Source organism: Aotus nancymaae, unplaced genomic scaffold (assembly GCF_030222135.1).
Source record: "Aotus nancymaae isolate 86718 unplaced genomic scaffold, 86718_ANA_hifiasm-v0.15.2.pri h1tg000011l, whole genome shotgun sequence".
Lineage (NCBI taxonomy): Eukaryota > Metazoa > Chordata > Mammalia > Primates > Aotidae > Aotus > Aotus nancymaae.
Window position 1 is genome coordinate 37,482,581 of NW_026988422.1, and position 19,359 is coordinate 37,501,939.

At 37.9% G+C, this 19,359-nt stretch overlaps 1 protein-coding gene and 1 pseudogene across 7 annotated transcripts in view; one reads left to right on the forward strand and one right to left on the reverse strand.

Moving 5' to 3' along the window:
- CDIN1 (CDAN1 interacting nuclease 1) overlaps positions 1-19,359 on the forward strand; it is a 410,017-nt gene that overhangs the window by 212,285 nt on the left and 178,373 nt on the right. Inside the window, exon 1 of one of the 7 annotated variants that reach the window (XM_064374828.1) lies at positions 3,439-3,486. The exons of the other annotated variants lie outside the window; for them this stretch is intronic. The gene's annotated coding sequence lies outside the window, so the exon portion shown is untranslated. Of the gene's footprint in view, positions 1-3,438; positions 3,487-19,359 lie in introns of those variants that run through there. 7 annotated transcript variants of the gene reach the window in all.
- Positions 4,774-5,737, reverse strand: LOC105725872 (protein-tyrosine sulfotransferase 2-like; annotated as a pseudogene).

Consider the following 19,359-nt stretch of genomic DNA (forward strand, 5'->3'; position numbering starts at 1 on the left):
CACAAAAGTGGTAGGAAGGAAACCTAAGTAGATCTCATTGGCAGGCCAATGTGGAGTACTGAGAGGCAGGGTTCATAGCAGCACAGGAGCTATGGGGACCTCTGTCATGGAGAGCAGGGCCCAGCAGTCAGATTGGCCTTGGGGACAGATTCCTGGCATGAGCAAATTCTTGAGTAACTGTAATTCTAGCTAGATTTCTAAAGACAATATCTACGTACACAGTAAAGCTGGGAAGCACTGTATTTCACCCAACCAGACTGTGGTTGTAGACTTGAGGAAATATGAGGAGCCAGGGTAACAGCAAATGGGACTTATCTTTGGGTGCCAGAGTATTTGGCCAGGGGTACTCACATTCTTCCCACCTGAGGTTAGGGCTGGTCGGGAAGTTGTGGGCAGACCCCAGGGTAAGGTCAAGTAGCTCTAGCAGGAACCGGGCAGAGCCTGGCCTTTTAGTCAGGGGCAGGGAGCACTTCCCCAGTTGGGTCCTGTCTTGAATCACGTCAGTGTTTGTATCAGAGAAGGCAGCCTTTCTGACTTCCTCTGATCTGGAGAGGCCATTTTGATGCTGAGAAGATAATTGAAGCTTCTTATATCAAATTCAGCCATTTCTAAATATTGAGACATGTAGTTGCCTGGAGCTGCTGATGTGCAGGGCACACATTCAGATTTGGGGAGAATCTAATATAATCTAATGCAATGTAAGCTGCGGTTCTGTAAAATTTTGCAGTTTTTTTTTTTTTTAGGACATTTGCAGCTTTTGGGGGCTTTCACAGGATGTGAATTTTGTGTTTTTTGGTTGGGTTATGTTATTTTGAGAACATACCTGAAACCCAGTCACATTTTTAGGATATTGTATGCATGCCAAAGGAAATGTATGTTTTTTCCCCTGAAATTTTTATTTCTTATGTAAATAACATTAAAATCAGGAAAAAAAAGATGAAGAAATCAATTATAAACCGAAACCCATACTTTTTTTTTTTTAACAATTGTGCCTTCTCTTTTAGACCTTGAGCATATGCTTACTTGAGACTGTAATTATAAACATACTATCAATATAACTTTATATATTTTTTTACTTTAAATTTTATTCACTTACAGCCAATAGTTGCATGTTAACTTTGTAGAGTGATGAACTCAGATCTGCCAAATTGAACTCTGATTTTGAATGGTGAATTTTAGGGTAAAAATGGCTTTGTGTTTAGGTTCCATTCTTTTGGCAAGTGTTGCAGTTGGGGTAACCAGTTGTTGACGCCATGGGCAGAAAGCTCAGTACCCTGGGCAGGTCCTGGAAGTTGCCATAGGGTGAGGGGAGCACTGCTGTAGTGTGGTTGGGACATTGTTCTTGGTTATAAGGCCTCTGCACTCGATTTTTTGGTCCCGCAGTAAATTCCATGAGCTGTCTAAAACCTTTAGTAAATTTCCTTTTGTGTTAAAACTAGATTGAGTAGATTAAGTTGTTTGCAACTAAGCATCTTGTGAAACATTGGCATATTGGTTCTTGAAAGTAATTTATTTTATCATTTGGAGGCACTCATTAAGAACCTGGAGTCTAAGGGCAAACTACCTGTATTCAACATGCTGGCTGTGTTAATTTGGAGTTGATACTTCACTTTTCTCACTTAGTTTCTTCAGAAAACATGGCTGTTATTATAGTGATGATAATTAAATAAAACAGTACCTGGTAGCTAATAAGTGTTTCCCCAGTGTTACCATCTTTATTATCATGATTATCATGACAGTAGGTATTTATTGAACACCTTTTATTTATTAGAGTTCAACAGAAATGGGGAAAAGTTACAAATCGGATATTCTAGCAAAATTTAGTATATAACAAAACCTAATTGTATTGTGCATACTCTTAATGACAGCTCCATCTCTACTTATTCTCTGGTTTCTCTTAAGACACATAGAGAAGTAGGGAAGGCATTTATAGCCATCTAAGATTGGATTTATTGAATGAACGACATTAAGTCCTGAGAATAACTGATAAAAGGATTTGATTGTGAATCAAGAATGAAAGGCTTGTGGTAAGATTTAAAATTGTGTTTAAGTAAGAGAAGAGCTTAATGCATTGTAAGGCATTCCATTTGTTGTTTTAACATTGCCAGTGTTTATTATTAAAGTGGGTGGTTGTAGAATAATTATAATCCATATCATGATAATGTGATGTTTTTAGAGAAGATTGAAAATCTACAGTTTTTTCCCAAACTAATAAAGTAAGGAAAACATATCATTTACTGAGGCTTCAAATAGTTTGCTTGACCTCCTGAGAGTACTACTAAGATTATTTAAAGGAACAACATGTTCAGTAAGGTACTTTTATACAAATTTTTGCATTTCCTTGTTAAATTCTTAAAAGTATCAGCTTAGTAATTGGGGGTTGGGATGAGAGTGAGAAACAGAAGACAGGGAAAAATATGAGATTATTAATATAATTATTTTAATATAACAGAATTTATTTGGGAAGAGAGTGGTAAAGATGGTAGTTATACCTACAGTCTTTATAAATTATAAGAATTATAAAGTGAAAATGGCCATTCATTTTTACTGGTTTTATATGAGGTTTCTGTGACCTATTAAATTAAGAAAGATTGGGGGGCAGAACATATATTTTTGTGCAGAAAAAGAATAAGGAAATACTTAAATTGTTTTAAAAAGTATTCTAAACTTCTTTACTCTGTGTAAAGGTTCGAAAGTAATTGTGCTTATTAGACATAGACTAGTAGCATTATGGTCACAGAATTAAATTTAGCCTCTAGATGTTCATTCACTATGATTGCATAGAATTAGTAGAATGTCTTAGGTATTCTTGCAGGATTTCATACAACGAAGAATTCTCTGATAAGATTCATTCATGGCATTTTCTGTATAAGCAAAACCATAAAATATTTGAAATTTAGTGGAAAAAACTGGGCACCATGGAGTAAAATTAGATTGCTTCATAAAACCCAACATATATAACTAACCTGATACAGCCATGGACTTGGTTTTCTGTGGAAGTTTTTAGAGCTTGCATTTCAAGAAAGAGACTCAGAGTTGAACTCAGGAGAGGTTGGCCTAGTCCTGGATTTTGAAGAATTAATTAGCTACCTGGGAATATTGTAGGAATAATTAATCATCAACCCTCAGTGTGGCATATTATGTAAGGATCCCCAGTGCCTTAGTGTGCTTCAGACTGCCTTAGCAAAATGCCATGGAATGGGTAACTTAAACAACAGAAATTTATTTTCATTTAAGTTCTGGGGGCTGGAAGTTTGAGATCAGGGTACCACCATGGTCAGGTTCTGGTGAGGGCCCTCTTCCTGGCTTGCAGACGGCCACCTACTTGCTGTGTCCTAACTTAGCCTTTCTCAGTGAGTGCAAAAGGATCTCTTCTCTCTCTCTCTCTCTCTCTCTCTCTCTCTCTCTCTCTCTCTCTCTCTCTCTCTCTCCAGAGACTTGCTGTGTTGCTCAGGCTGGAGTGCAGTGGCTACTCACAGGTCATAGGTATGATACCATTACTGATAAGTAGGGGAGTTTTTACCTACTTCTTCTCTACCTACTTCTTCTCTGACCTAGGCGGATCCACACCTCCTTAGACAACCTAGTGGTCCCCCACTACCAGAAGATCACACCATACTGTGCCACCTGATCTGCATAGTATACTGTATCCCAGAACTCCTGGATTCAAGTAGTCCTCCCTCCTTAGCTTCCCTAGTAGCTGGGACTACAAGAATGAACCATTGTGTCTAACTCTTTATCTTCTTTTAATGCCACTAATTCCATCTTGAAGGCCCGGCCCTCATGACCTCATCTAACCCCAATTACTTCCAAAATCCTCGTCTACCATTACACTGGGGGTTAAGGGTTCAACGTACAAATTTTGCAGGGGACATAAATGTTTAGTTTATAGTGCCTATTAATCCTTCAGGGTGATTAGAGGATCACTAGACCAGGTGACCTGTGAGCTGACTCTTACTTCATTCTCTCGTTGGAATGTTGTAATTTTCTTATTTTTTGTATTTAATTACTGGGTTATTTTGTCACCTTTTATCTCAGATTTAAGCATTTTTTGTCAGATTATAATCTGTAAATTTATTTAAGATGAACTCAACAAAAAATAGTTTATATGTTCTTAGAGATTATATATTTTGTATTGGGGGTACATTTTTCTCTGTTATTGACAGCAGAATATATTTAAATATATATTAAAATTAAAATATCTATGTTAAAATTGCGTGAATTAAATATTATGTAATATATTTAATTTGTTTTTAAATTTTTGTTTATTTTAAGCCCCTGTTCACTTTATTCAAATCATTTTTTTTTCTTTGCAAAACTAGCTAGAACTGATGAGGAATCAAAGAAAGCCTTATATATTAAATTCTTAAGTAGATTCTTAAAATTTAAAGTAAGGATCTATAAGAGAGGCACAGGCTGTGGGCCTTGTTCCAGCAAACAAAGCCACAAAGAGACTCCTGCAAATTAAGGAAGACGGCAAATCCATGTCTTAAAGCAAAGTAGATCTTGAGGGGGAAAATATAAAATACTGAAGTTTCAAAAGCCAAACTAGTTCCATACTCTTTGCTTTCCACTCTAGGGTGTCCAAAGATAGAATTTCAAGGTACATTTTCAGTGATTTAGCTGTTGCAAACATATGCAAATCTATTCCTCATTAGCTGTCCTGTTTTGGGGACTAATAGCAAGCAATATGCTTGAATAAGGGGTCCAACTTCCACTTAAATGCAGTTTCTTTGCTTCTGGGCAACAAAGCCATTTGCAGACATCTGGAAATCATGAGCTTCCTAAGTGGGAGGAGGTGCTATTCTGTTTTACCTGAAAATATCCTTTCCGATTGACTGGTGTTGTACAGTCCCTTACTTGGTGTTTGTTACTGATCATGATGGGGGTCAGGGTTGCTATAGTGGAAGTGGGGATGAGGGGGGGTCAGGGAGTGTGTTTGCATAGGGGTCATAGCTAAGCTGAGCCAGCACGGGGCAATGTGGGCCATGTCTGGCACCATGTCCCCAGGGATGTGGCAAGTCCATTTGGAGAGCACTTCCAGGTTCACAGGCTTGATGACCTGGTCCATGGACCACTGGATCTTAGACGGAGAGATGCCATCCCGCTTGCCAATGAGGACTTGATGGTGGAGGACAGTGTTGCTCCAGGTGATGCCGAGGTGGTAAAGGATGAGTTTGAGAGAGCTCTTGGGCTGCAGCACCAGCTGCGTGTAGTACACAGGCAGGCACTTGTCCTCACCCACCTCCATGTGCTGGGCCTACATCATCTCTGTGGCATTGTTCCACTTGGTGAGGCCGTTGCTGTGGCTGCTGAGGTTGAAGCCTGCAATAGTAACCTCGCAATAGTCACCTTGCACGTGACCATGGAGCGCATGGAGACCTGGCTGTCCTGAGCCATAAACAGGAACTTGGAGTTGGGGAACAGATATGACAGGTAGACCAAGGATTCAAGGACTTGAGTGTGAAGTGGTCCTTGTTGCAGAGCACATGAGCTGGCTCCCTTTGCTTAGAGACCACCTCCAGGATGAAGGCCTGCATGGCGGCCTCATCAGTCACGCCTGCCTTGTCCAGCTGTAGTTTCTTGTGGCCAGACTTGGACCAGGCCTGACGCATGGCCAGCATGCAAGGGATGATGTATGTCTCCTTGCTGCAGTGCACCTCAGGGTGGTGGTTCAGCCCACGAACATCAGCATGGTGCCGCTGCAGAGCATACCACCCATGAAGATGAGTGGCATGACCTTGTTGTACTGGTACTCCTCATGGTCCATCAGATTTGCAGGGTCCACCTGTGGCTCTGCCGGCCAGCGCTGCCTGGCATGTTAGCATCTGCTGCCCTAGCTGGACCACCAGCACCAGGGCCAGCCTGACCTGGCAGGACCAACCTGGGAACGCACTTCAGGGACTGTAGTGACAGGTCAGTAGGTGACCCACCAGGTTCACATGCAGAGGTTCAGGGAGGTGATCCCATGTGCCCAGTGACTCCTGGCTCCCTAGCTGCCCCTGCTGGAGAAGTGGGAGGCCTGTAATTTTTTTTTTTTTTTTTTTTTGGTGCCAGGTCAGCATGGGTTTATGGAACACTGGCTACAGTAAATGTGTGAAAAATTGTAAATATTTTTAAAATTTTTATCCAATTTATTATTGATTTACATACAGTTAAATTCCCTCCGTTTCTGTAGAGTCTGCAAATTTTGACAGACACATGGAATTGTATAACCACTACCACAGTCAAGATGTTGAGCACACATATCCCCTAAAAATTCCATTAGCCCTTTTATGGTCAGTTCTCCCCCACTGCCCTGGCACCTAAAAACCACTGATCTGCTTTCTGTTCCTCTATTTTTCCTTTTCTAGAATGCCATAGAAATGGAATCATGTGGTAGCTAGCCTTTTCAGTTTGGCTTCTTTTACTAAGTAGAGCACGTTCGTGATTTTTCCATGCCGTTGCTTGCATTGTTGCAGAGTAGTATTCCTTTGTGTGGATGTGTCACAGTTTGTTCATCTATTATTGAAAGTTGTTTGTGTTCTTTCCAATATAGATGAAGCTGCTATAAAAATTTTTATTTAGGGCTTTGTATGGTAAATATCTAAAAGTGCCTTAGGATGGATCATCCCCATAATCTAACTCATACCTAATTTAGGTAAGATTTGGGGGTTTGAGAGGACACTTATTTAGATGACATTTTGAACCTGAGTTGATTCTGTGATGAGCTGGGACTTTGGGGGATGCTGGGATGGGGTGAATGTATTTGGCATGTGGGTCAGATTTGAATCTTTGGGGCCAGAGGGTGAATGGTGGTAGGCCGAAAAATAAGCACCTTAAAGATATTAGGTTTTAAGCCACAGAACCTGAAAATATTACCTTACATAGATTGAGGGTCTTTGCAGATGTAATTAACTTAAGGATCTTGAGATGCAGAGATTATCCTGGATTACCAGGATGGGCTCTAAATGGAATTATATGTATCCTGAAAGGAGCAAGGTGGAGGAAGTTTTTACCACACATATTTAAAAGGCAATGTGAAAATGGAGCAGAGAGAGATTTGAAGATGCTCATCTTGAAAATTGGAATGATGTGGCCACAAGCTAAGGAATGCAGGCAGCCACCAGAAGCTGAGAGAGACGAGAAATAGATTCTCCTCTAGAGCCTCTGAATGGAGCATGGCCTTCCTGACACATTGATTTTGGCCTACTGATAAGGGCTTTGGACTTCTGGCCTCCAGAACTGTGAGAGAATAAATTTCTGTTATTTTAATCCACTAAGTTTTTGGTAATTTGTTACAGTAACCATAGGAAACTAAAGTGTGTGACCATGGTAGGATGTTTAGTAATTTTTTATTTTTAAGATAAAGGCTTGAGAAAGTGAGATTAATTTGTTTGATTTTGATAAGTAGTTGGTTTAAGAAGCCATCTGAAGTGGGTCAGAAGTGATCATCTTTTTCAGCACTGAATATTATTGAGGGAAAACTTACAATATTATTTGGTGCTATTTTTAAGACCAAGGCTTTTGTGGAAGAAAAGGCAAAAGGATACCATGGAGTAGAAAGATTATAATTACTTATTAGTTAATGGTTAACAATTATCTCACTCATGGTAATAATATAAAGTGCCTACTAAATTATGCTGAACATTGCTTGTTAGAGAACTGATTTTGTCGCTTGAGTAAGAACTGATACCTTTGCTCTCTAATATCTCGTCTTGTATTTTGAACCCTTTTGACAAATGCTCTTTGAAAGCTAAATTCATTTCTAGAATTCGATCACTTCTGTTTTCCTCTACATCAGGCTACCATGATAAAACTCTTGAAAGCCAAACAAATTATTCAATTTGAAGTTACTGTAAAGAGGTGGGGAGAGGGGAATGCTACTAGGTCTTCATAACCTTCTTGTCTATTTTCATGTGAAAACCTAATTTAAGCCAGGGACCTCCTAAAGAAAATATGTGAAGAATTGGAATTGTGAGGTTAAATATTTTATATATGTGCATGCATATGTATGTATAATATTTTTTAGATAACTTTTCAGCTAAGGATCTGATGGCTCTTTTAGTGAATATCTGGATTTAGTCTTATATCAGAAAATATGGTAATTTAGGAGAGGCTGGGATTTCAGCAGTAAAATAGTTGTGTTAGACCATGAGATGGTTGTTTAACCTCTTTTGGAGGAAGTGGTACGTTACCTTACAATCAGTGGTGAATAAAAGAAGTTAATTTTAATTATTTTCTTTGATCTTCTCACTTTGTGGTTGGATTCCTTTAAAGGCCTAGAGGTCTTCATAAACAATTTAATCGCTGTAGCTATTGACCTAGGATAGAACTGCTATAATAGGCCCACATAAAAATGTCCAATGTCAGTATGATTACAAGTTATTATTAGGACCAAAGCACAGTTTTTTGATAAACTGTACTTAAACGTCTTAGGGCTGTAAGTAGAGAGAAACATAACAAATTTAACTCTTGCATTTGCAAAACTGATAAAATCGTAGAACTTTCAAGATGAAATTGGATTCTAAAGAAGTTACCAATCAATTTACAGATGGTGGAATTGAGATCTAAAAATATTAAGTGATGTTTCCAGTTAGATTTTAAGCACTTCAGGAATAAAGACAATATTCCCTGTTGGTGCTCCCTTGACAATGCAACTGTTGTTGCTGCCCTCCCTATTGTTTAATACATGTCTGTGGAATGCATAAAGATGTTGTCTTAGTCCGTTTTTGCTGCTAGAAAGGAAAATCGGAGGCTGGGCATGTTATAAAGAGAAAAGGTTTACTTGGCTCACAGTTCTACAAGCTGTACAAGAAGCATGATGCTGGCTTCTGCTCCCGGTAAGGGCTTCAGGAAGCTTCTACTCATGGGAGAAGGCAAAGGGGAGCTGATATGTAGAGAAACCACATGGTGAGGGAGGAGGAGGGGAGAGAGAGGAAAGAAGGGAGGTGCCAGGCTCTTTTTAACAGCTAGCTCTTTAGAGAACCAACAGAGCAAGAACTCATTAATTGAGGACTCACCAAGCCACTTATAAGGGATCCGCTTCCATGACTCATGCATCTCCCATTAGGCCCCGCCTTCAACACTGGGAACCAAACGTCAACACGAGATTTGGAGGAGGTCAGGCAAACCAAACTATAGCAGATGCCCACCAGAAATTTGCAAAAGAAAATTAGTATTTCAAAGGACTGAACAGTGGTCCTTTATCAGGAGAAATGACATTTAACCTGGAAAAGTCATATTTAAAACTTTGTATTTATAATGGAAAAAATGAAAGTCAAAGAGGAAAAGAAGTTCATAATTTTGATCTTCCATTTTTTAAATAAAGGCTTTATGGAAATATTTATGTACCATAAATTTTACTGTTTAAAAATATACAATTCAGTAGTTTTTAGTATATTTACTAAGTTGTACAGCTATCACCACTGCCTAATATCAGAACATTTTCATCACCTCCAAAAGAAATCCCATATTAATTATCAGTCACTCCTGATCCTTCCTGCTCCTTGTCCCTGACAACTACTAATCTGCTTTCTACTTCTATTTATTTTCCTATTCTGGATATTTCATATAAATGGAATCATACAAGATGTGGCCTTTGTGACTGGATGTTTCCATTCATATATTTTAAAGATTTATCTGTGTCTTACCATATACCAGTACTTTATTTCTTCTTATTGCTGGATAATATTCTGTTCAATGAGTATATCACATTTTATTTATCCATTTATCAGTTCATGGACATTTGAGTTGTTTCTGCTTTTCAGCCATTATGTATAATGTTGCTGTGAACATTTTTGTATAGCCTTTTGTTGAGAAACATGCTTTTAGTTCTCTTAGGTATATACCTGTGAGAAAAATTACTGGATCATATGATAACTTTGTGTTTTTTATTCATCTATCTTTTTATGTATGTTTATTATACATATTATTTGAGACAAGGTGTCACTCTGTTGCCCAGGCTGAAGTGCGGTGGCACAGTCGTAGCTCACTGCAGCCCTGAACTCCTGGGCTCAAGTGATCTCCCCACCTCAGCATCCCAAACAGCTGGAACTACAGGCGTGCACCACCATGCCCAGCTAACTTTTTAAGGAATTTTTTGTAGAGATGCAATCTAACTATATTGCCTAGGCTGGTCTTGAACTCTTGAGCTCATGTGATTCTCCTGCCTCAGCCTCCCTAAATGTTGTGATCACAGGTCTGAGCCACCATGCCCGACCATAACTCTGTATTTAATATGTTTGGAAACAAACTGTTTTCCAAAACAGGTACACCATTTTTCAATCTCACTGGCAATATATGAGGGTTCCAGTTTCTCTATATCTTTGCAGCTTTAGGACTACAGTGTCTTGGACCTTCTTCTGCTCCTCAGTCTCTCACCCCTCTGAAACACAGGAGGAGCTTTCTCTGAAGTTCTCTCACCTGACTAAGGGATGTTCCTCCAGAAGGAACGTGATTGTCATGAATACCTTCCCTGAAATCTGCACTAACCAGAGACCTTACTCATGTCACAAAAGAGGAGACTGACAGGTCTCCATGCCCAGGACACCACACCCAGACAGACTTTTCACTTGTTCTTCTGAGGGCTGCCACCTCAGAGACTTTATCTGCATAAGATGATCTTGGTTTATAGTACAGTTCATACCCTTGCCCTCCTATAGCTTCAACCATCTGGCCCTTCTCTGAATCTCATAGTTTGTGGGACCTCTCATGCATATACATGTAATAAATGTGTACATCTTTTCTTCTGCTAATCTATTGTCAGTTTATTTTATAGACTCTAATTATTGAATTTCTGGAGGGGAAGGAGAGGGTTCTCTCCCCCAGCAGCATGTAGGGCAAAAGAGAAGACTGAAGAGACTGCATATAAAAAGATGCCTAATAAGCATTTCTTACAAATCTATTATTTACACAATGTGTTGAAGTTATTGAGGTTACTTCAGAGAAAAATGGCCAGAAGCCTGGTCTTGCAAGTGAAATTAAGTGTCACACAGGCCTCTTATTCTTTATCTGATTTATGTTATGACTTGTTCTAAAAAGTTAATACCTAAATTTAATTAGAAATGAAAGAAGTTTAGGTACTTAAGACTCTCATTAAATCAGAACATTTAGAAAAGGGTGGGACTTAGAGCAGAAAAGAATCTTAAAGGTCAATTTATCCAACTCCTCCTCAATTTTTTCCTTCTTGTCTTTTTGCCTACCTAATTAATATTATTATGAAACGTAGCACAAATATGAAAGAACAGAGAATGATAAATGAACCCTTTGAATATGCATCTGTTTGTATTTGCTTCAGGTGCTTATTACTTTTACAGAAATGACATATTCCAGTACCGTTCTATCTTCCCTTTCCCCTTCTGATTTTTATTTTTTAATAAAATATTGTAGATGTGGTTGAATATACTTCTCTGATTTCTTTCCTCTTCTCTGTCACCTGAGGTAACTATTACCTTGAGTTTAGTGCTTATTTATGTGTTTCTTTTACCACATCCATACATATATTCACAAAAAATAGGTCATTATATTTTGCTGTTTGATACTTTATGTAAGTGGTGTTAAATGTGAATGTAATTCTGTAATGTGTTTTTTTTGGGGGGTAAATACTACATTTTTTGCCATTTAGTAGCATAAGTTTCCCACATGTTACTGCTTTCCAGAATTTGTTAGCTATTCTTATGTATTCTTCTTGAATTTTAACATAAATTTATTATGTTCTACCAGAAGACTCTGTTGTGAATTTGATAGTTTTTATTAAAATTATAGATTAATGTGTGGAGAACTAACAATTTTATTTACACTATCTTTCCACCTATTATTTTTTTGTTTTTTGGAGACAGAGTTTTACTCTGTCTCCCAGGCTGGATTGCAGTGGTGGGATCTCAGCTCATTGCAACCTCCGTCTCACAGGTTCAAGCAATTCTGCTGCCTCAGTCTCGAATAGTTGGGACTACAGGCATGTACCACCATGCCTAGCTTATTTTTCTATTTTAAGTGAAGAGAAGTTTAAGACCAGGCTGGTCTCGAACTCCATGACTCAAGTGATCTGCTCGTTTCAGCCTCCCAAAGTGCAGGGATTACAGGCATGAGCCACCACGCCCAGCCCACTCATGATACTTTCTTTATAAAAATGTCACATTTCTGTGTTTAGTCAAGCTCTTTTATGCTCTTCAGTAATGTTTTATAACTTTCTTCAAAAGTTTCATATATTTTTTTAAAAAACACGTTTCTAAATATGGTTTTGATTGTGAATGAGATCTGTTTTTCTATTCCATTCTCTCATTGGATAGTACTAATTTATAAGAATTCTTATTTTTTATATTAATCTTGCCTCCAGTTACCTTTCTGAGATACTAGTTTTATACCTTGTTTGTAGATCCTCTTGCTATTTTTATGTAGAAAGCCATCTCATTTGCAAATAAGGAGGATTTGTTTGTTTTATTTCTTCTTGATGCTCTTGTTTATTTTTCTATTTTATTTTGTTTGGTAGGATCCATAGTTTGCTAAGATCTCCTACAGTAAAACCAGTTCCTTTCTCCTTTTTTTTCCTACAGTCCAGTTGATGATGTAAAGTTCTCAAGAATTTTGATACATACCTCCATCATTGTTCAATGTTATGCATTTTTGTTGTTTCTATCATGACTTCCTCTTTCATCTATGAGTAATGTAGGAAGGCATTTTTTAATTTCTGAAATTTTTTTGGAGGATTATGTTTTTAATTTTGAATTCTAATTTAATTACTTTTGATTAGATACAGTCTAGTCAAGTCCTGAGCAGAACTTTTAACAGCTTTATATGGCTAGAGGACAAAGTTTAGAGATGAGGGCCTACGAAAGGTGAAAACTCTTAAAAATATCCCAAGCTTTGGTAAGGGGGGACCCTAACAGACTATACCTTAGGAGTCAATGCGAACTGATACGGAAAGATCTCCTCCTGACAGTTTCAGATTTATCTGATTGGCAGCAAAAATTAATACCTGAAATTGACTAAGGTGATTTTATACTCCTGGCACTCCCAGTATCAAGTCAGAATTCTATCTGGAGAAAACATCATTTCAGCATTTAGAATTTTTTTTTTTTTTTTTTTTTAGAGAGAGAGAGAGTCTCACTCTGTTCCTCAGGCTGGAGTGCGGTGACGTGATCATGGCTCACTGCAACCTCCACCTCCTGAATTGTAGCAATTCTCCTGCCTCAGCCTCCTGAGTAGCTGGGACTACAGGTGTATGCTGCTATGTGTGGCTAATTTTTTGTATTTTAGTAGAGATGAGGTTTCACCATGTTGCCCAGGCTGGTCTCAAATTTCTGAGCTCAGGCAGTCCACCTGCCTTGGCCTCCCAAAGTGCTAGGATTACAGGCGTGAGCCACCATGCCCAGCCAGCCTTTAGATATTTTATGAAATAGTTTTTCAGATACAACTGTCCCTTGAACAACGTGTGTTTGTGTGTGGGTCCACTTATATGTGCCTTTTATTCAACTAAACTTAGATTGAAAATGCAGTATTTGCAAGATGTGAAACCCAGGTGTATAGAGGACCAACTTTTTATATAAGTGAGTCCTGCAGGGCTGACTTTGGAACTTGAATATACACAGATTTTTGAGGTATTCTTGGGGGTTCTAGAATCAATCCTTTGTGTGTACCAAAGGACAATTGTAGTATGGCACATAGTGAGAGATACTGAGTCACATGTTGCACATGACAACATAAATGAGACCAAGTAAAGGCTATAGTACTAGACTCAAAGAAGATCCAGTTACCAAACAGAATTACTAGAATTGTACTTTATTCAGAGAGTTAAAAAAGAGATTGAGACATTCTGCAGGGAACTTATATGAAGAAGAATCAAATAGAAAATTTAGAACTGAAAAACACAGCAACCAATATTGGATGGATTTAACTCAGTGGATCAATTTAACAGTAAATTAGACATTACTGAAGAGAGGATTAGTGCACTGGAAGGTGGGTCACAAGAAAGTACCAGAATGCAACATATAATAAGAAAAGGGTGGAATGTATGAAGAGAAACTAAGAAATAAAGGATACAGTAGAGAAGCCTGACAGAGTCATTGGGAGTCTCAAGGGGAGGAGCTTGAATGCAAAAGCAATGTTGAAGAAATTATGGTTGAGCATATTCCCAAAATGATGAAAGACATGCAGCTGCATATTGAAGTCCAACAAATTCTAAGCAGGATTTTATAGTTGAAACTCATAAAAAGCAAAGATAAAAGAGCATATTAAAGCCAGATAGAGGACTAAGATTATCATTACAAAGAGCCACAGTTTGTTACCTGACATCATCAACAAATCTGCCTTGGTAGAATTATTAAAAGAATGTAATGAAGATGAAAGAGTAGAAGGGAAGGAAGGAATGAAGAACAGTGAGATGATACATATGCGAGTAAATCTGAATAAGCAAAAGATATATGAAACAGTAGCAATGTCTTTTGAGATTTAAGAAATATACAGACTTAAAACGATTTCAATAATATCCTATATTCCTGTAAGGGGAACTTTCAATAGTGTTGTAATGGTTTTTATATTTTTCAGGAAGCAATAAATCACTAATTAATAATAAATTTTGATAAATTGAGGAGGCAACATGGCTTTCTAGAGTGATTGTTAAAGGAACAGTAAAAGAGTATGTAACCTTTAAGTTGCAAAAGGAAAAGTAGTGAATAAACATTGAATCATTTGAAAAGTACCCAGGAATGGAGAAAAATGGTACATGTAATGGATAAGACGATAGCATTTAGTAAGATGATAGATTTAAACTTGAATATGTAAGTGCTTACATTGAGTGTACCTGGTTTAATTCAGTCATCAAAATGGTGTGATATCTATGTAAAGATAAACATACAAATCTGTGGAACAGATTAGAAAGTCCCAAAATAGATTCTCAGATATTTGGCTTCCTCAGAGGCACCAACATGTGTGGTCAGTTTTATATTTGTATGGAAATAATAAAAACAAATGGTGATTCCTGCTTTAACACACAAAATTAATTGAAGGTAGACCATAGACCAAAATGTAAAAGCCAAAGCTATTAATCTTCTGGAAAAATGTATGAAAATACCTGCATGAAAGTGGGTAGGCAAAAATTTCTTAGACAAGATACAAAGAGTACTAAAACAAAATAAAAGAATAAATTGGACTTCATCAACAAAAAACTTTTGTACTTCAAAAGATACCACAAAGAAAATGAAAAGGCAAACCGTGGATTGAGAGAAAGTGTGATGAGGATGTACAGTAGTGGGAACTCTTCTGTAGTGTTGGTGGGAGTTTAAAGTTACAAACACTTGAAAAATTGTTTGACAGTATCTGCTAAAGTGGAGATGTGCTTGTCAGATGGCCCAGAATTAGACTCCCGTGTGACAGATGACCTGGAATTCGACTCCTACATTTATACCCATCAGAAATGTGTATGCATGTACACAAAGAGACTCACACAGGAGTGAGTTCACAGTAGTAACATTCAACAATACAGTAGATAAATTTAGGATATACTCATTCGATAGAATATGCTATAAGTGATGAAAATGAATTAACTGCACTTATATTAACATGGCTAACTCTCACAGACATATTGGTGAGTGAAATAAGCCAGATGCAGAGTGTATGCTGTGTAATGCACTTAATATAAAGTTTACAGACAGGCAAAATTAACCTGTAGAACCTAAGGGAGGGTACATATTTGGGTGGTAAAACTATCAAGAAAAACAAAGATCAGAATTGGCTCATTGTGAGAGGGAAGGAGGGTAGTGGTTGAATGCATTATCTCTTGGGGTGCTGGCAGTGTTCTGTTTGTTAACCTAAGTGCTTATATGTTTTTTTAAATAATATTAATTCATTGGGCTGTGCATTTGATCCATGAGAGTTTTTGTGTTTTATTTCCAATAAAAATAATTTTTAATAAGGAATATATAATGACATGGATACATGTTAGTATCTTATGAAAGCATGTTACAAAAAAGTATGTTTAACGCACAATTTTTAAGTGTGTATGTGTGTGTGTGTGTGTGTATAGATAAACATAAACAGATTCATACACATCAGATTTAGAGCAAAAACACAGGAAAATTATAGTCCGGAATGAATTCTAAGAGTGGACGTCTGAATTTGACACAGAAGATGCACTATTTTATAACTAGGAAACTCTACATTGAATATTGTTTTATAAAATTAACATTTGCAGAGCACCCCTGTATCCTCTGTAGAGAAGATGATTTGGATTATTTATATTTGCCTGCCTTGTTCAGGGAAAGATTTAAAGCTGCTTTATATTTAATATGAAGTGAGTAACATTTGAGCAAAAGACACATATGCAGTCAGATAGACACACTTCCAGCAATATTGCTGCAGGGAGAATAATGGAAATTACCACAGTCTTTTTTTTTCTTTTATTGTACTTTAAGTTCTGGGTTACATGTGCAGATCTTGCAGGATTGTTGCATAGGTTACACACATGCCATGGTGGTTTGCTGCCTCTATTCCCTCCCCCCCATCACCTCCATCAGGCATTTCTCCCAATGTTATCCCTCTCCACCCTCTGCTGTCCCACCCTTAGCCGCCCCCACAACAGACCCCAGTGACCACACAGTCTTTTAATCCCTGACTGTTTCCTGCAGTCAGTAGTTCCTTTATCTTTAAACATATAAACGAACATTTTTTATAAAGTTAAAGGAAAACTGCAATTTGATTTCTTAAAAAGGGAATATTGTCTAAAGCCATGGAATTTGATCAAAACACTTAAACTCCTGTGACTTCAATATTCTAGCAAAAAAGCAACATGCCCCACATTTCAGGGTTGTTTGGAACGTAATGTAACATATACATACTTAAGGCAGGGTATTAGCATACATGATTTGCGGAACCCTTTTCTGGGAACTGTTAGGAAGGCAGATTAGCATTGTGATTAAGTGTTTGGGCTCTGGAATTGGATCCAAATTTTGATTCTCAGCTCCACTGCTCTTCTAGCTGTTTAATTGTGTTTTTTACTTAACTTCTCTTCCTTCATTTCCCCATCTTTAAAATAAGGATAGCAGTACCTACCTCAGAAGGTTGTTGTGAGAATAAAATTAAGTGCCAGCACAGCATCAAGCACAAATGCAGTTATAGAGCTGTTTGAATGTATCTTCAGTTTACCAGCAAAAGTAGTTGAAAGTCTGGAGCAGTAACCACTTTCTTCTTATATATACAGCTCACCATCTATATATGTGGGTTCCACATTGGCACATTCAGCCAACAACAGATTGAGAATATTTGGGGGAAACAAAACAGTAAAAGCAACACTACAACAACAAAAAATAATACAAATAAAAAACCAGGCTGGGTGTGGTGGCTCACGCCTGTAATCCCAGCTCTTTGGGAGGCCGAGGTGGGCAGTTCACCTGAGAACAGGAGTTAAGAGACCAGCCTGGCCAACATAATGAAAACTCTTCTCTACTAAAAATACAAAAATTAGCCAGGCATGATGGTGCATGCCTGTAATCCCAGCTACTCTGGAGGCTAAGACAGGAGAATCACTTGAACCCAGGAGGCGGAGGTTGCAGTGAGCCAAGATCATGCCACGGCACTCCAGCCTGGGTGACAGAGCAAGACTCTGTCTCAAAGACTAACAAAAAACAAAACAACCACAACAACAAACCCAAAACAGTATTCACAACTGTTCATACTGCATTTATATTGTATTAGGTATTATATGTAATCAAGAGATGATTTAAAGTATACGAGAGAATGTGCATGGGTTATATGCAAATACTTTGCCATTTTATGTAAGTGACTTGAACATCCACAGATTTTGATATCCATGAGGGTTCGAAAACCAGTCCCACCCAACAGATACTGATGTTCAACTCTACATTTGACCTATAGTTTTTAAGAACTTTTTTTTTAAATAGTATTACTACTAAGCTTAATGTTGCCATCTACCTAATAATCGTTTATGGGGATGTTTGCTGTGGTTAGGCATAAAATGTTTGCATTCTTGATATGAAGTTGGAAATTAGGAAGAAAAGATATAGGGTGAGAGATAAGATGGATACATTTTTATGTCTTGAATTTAGTTTACAGATTTTTCCCTTTTTTCCCCTCAGTAATTTCCCTCCACATTATTTTTCGCTTTACATTGTGTTCCTGAAAAATAAGCAAAGTTTGTGGTAGTATTGTATCACATCTTGCTATCTTGTTGCATTCTATTTTGATTTCAGAGGGAAAAATGGCTCTACATTTCAAATTTTATGTAGGTTTGTTGGGGAGGGGTTGGTCAAGAGAATGTAGCTGCTTTGCTTTTATAGAAAATATGTCTTGACTAGCACTCTGAATCATTAACTGCAGACAGCCAGTGTTCCATTGTATTCTTCACAGATTTAGAGAGCTTATGCCTAGCAATTGTGAGATGTCCAAATATATGCAAGTATAATGCTTTGTAGGAGTATATTGCTTTATCTCTCTTGAATTGGTTTGCTTCTTCCTGAGCTCCAGAAATAATAAATTTTTTAATTTTTCTCAGAGAATTTTGAGCCTAGTAGAGTGTACGCATTTAAGCTTCCTAGATTCTATAGAAAAGGAGCTTTAAGGTAAAGGCATTCACTTCCTTATGGTCTTTTTCAGAGATTGCATACTCAAGAAGAGGAGGAACATAAAATGTGTAATATCTTCTCCTAAGATTCTGCATGCATTAGGTCTCCATGTGAAAACATAAGGACCTCACCCTTGTATGATTGTTATATGGCGACTAAGTCTGTGCTCAGCTCTCCTCAGTCTATGCTACACTCTCCCAACTCTCCGACGCTCTTTCATGTCACTGAGTATCTTAGCTGGGTGGCCTTGGGAGCACAGTGAGTTAAATATCACATGAGGAACTAGTTTGTTGTCTGTTTATATATCAGGCGTTTGAAGAAGGTTGAATGCAGTATAACATGAGAACAAATAGTACCCCATTAATGTTTATACTCTACATGGGAAAATCACATACCAGTTTATGATCTTGAGGCACATCAATTTAGTAACTCAGTGACAGACAGAAGAACAATTTTAGGGAAGCCAAATATAGCCGTCAGCTAAGGGGAGAACTAAAAGTTTGGAAATAGATAACCCCTCTCAAGTGTTCCCTCTTGTACATGTGCCACCATTATGGAGCACCTTGTCTCCAAGCCGTTCATCATGCCTCCACCTTACTAGAGAACACAGAAGCCTGGGAAGAGTTTTATTTCTTTGGTTTGGAGGTTAAAAAAAAATAGACATGTATTATTTCACAGAGTAAGAATGGAGGCTGGTCAGTTCAATTCCATGGTCTCATGAGCAGTTCAACAGTGTCCTCAAGGACCCAAGCTCTTTCCATATTCTGTCTGCCATCCTCACGGTGCTGTTTTTTTCTTTAAGGCT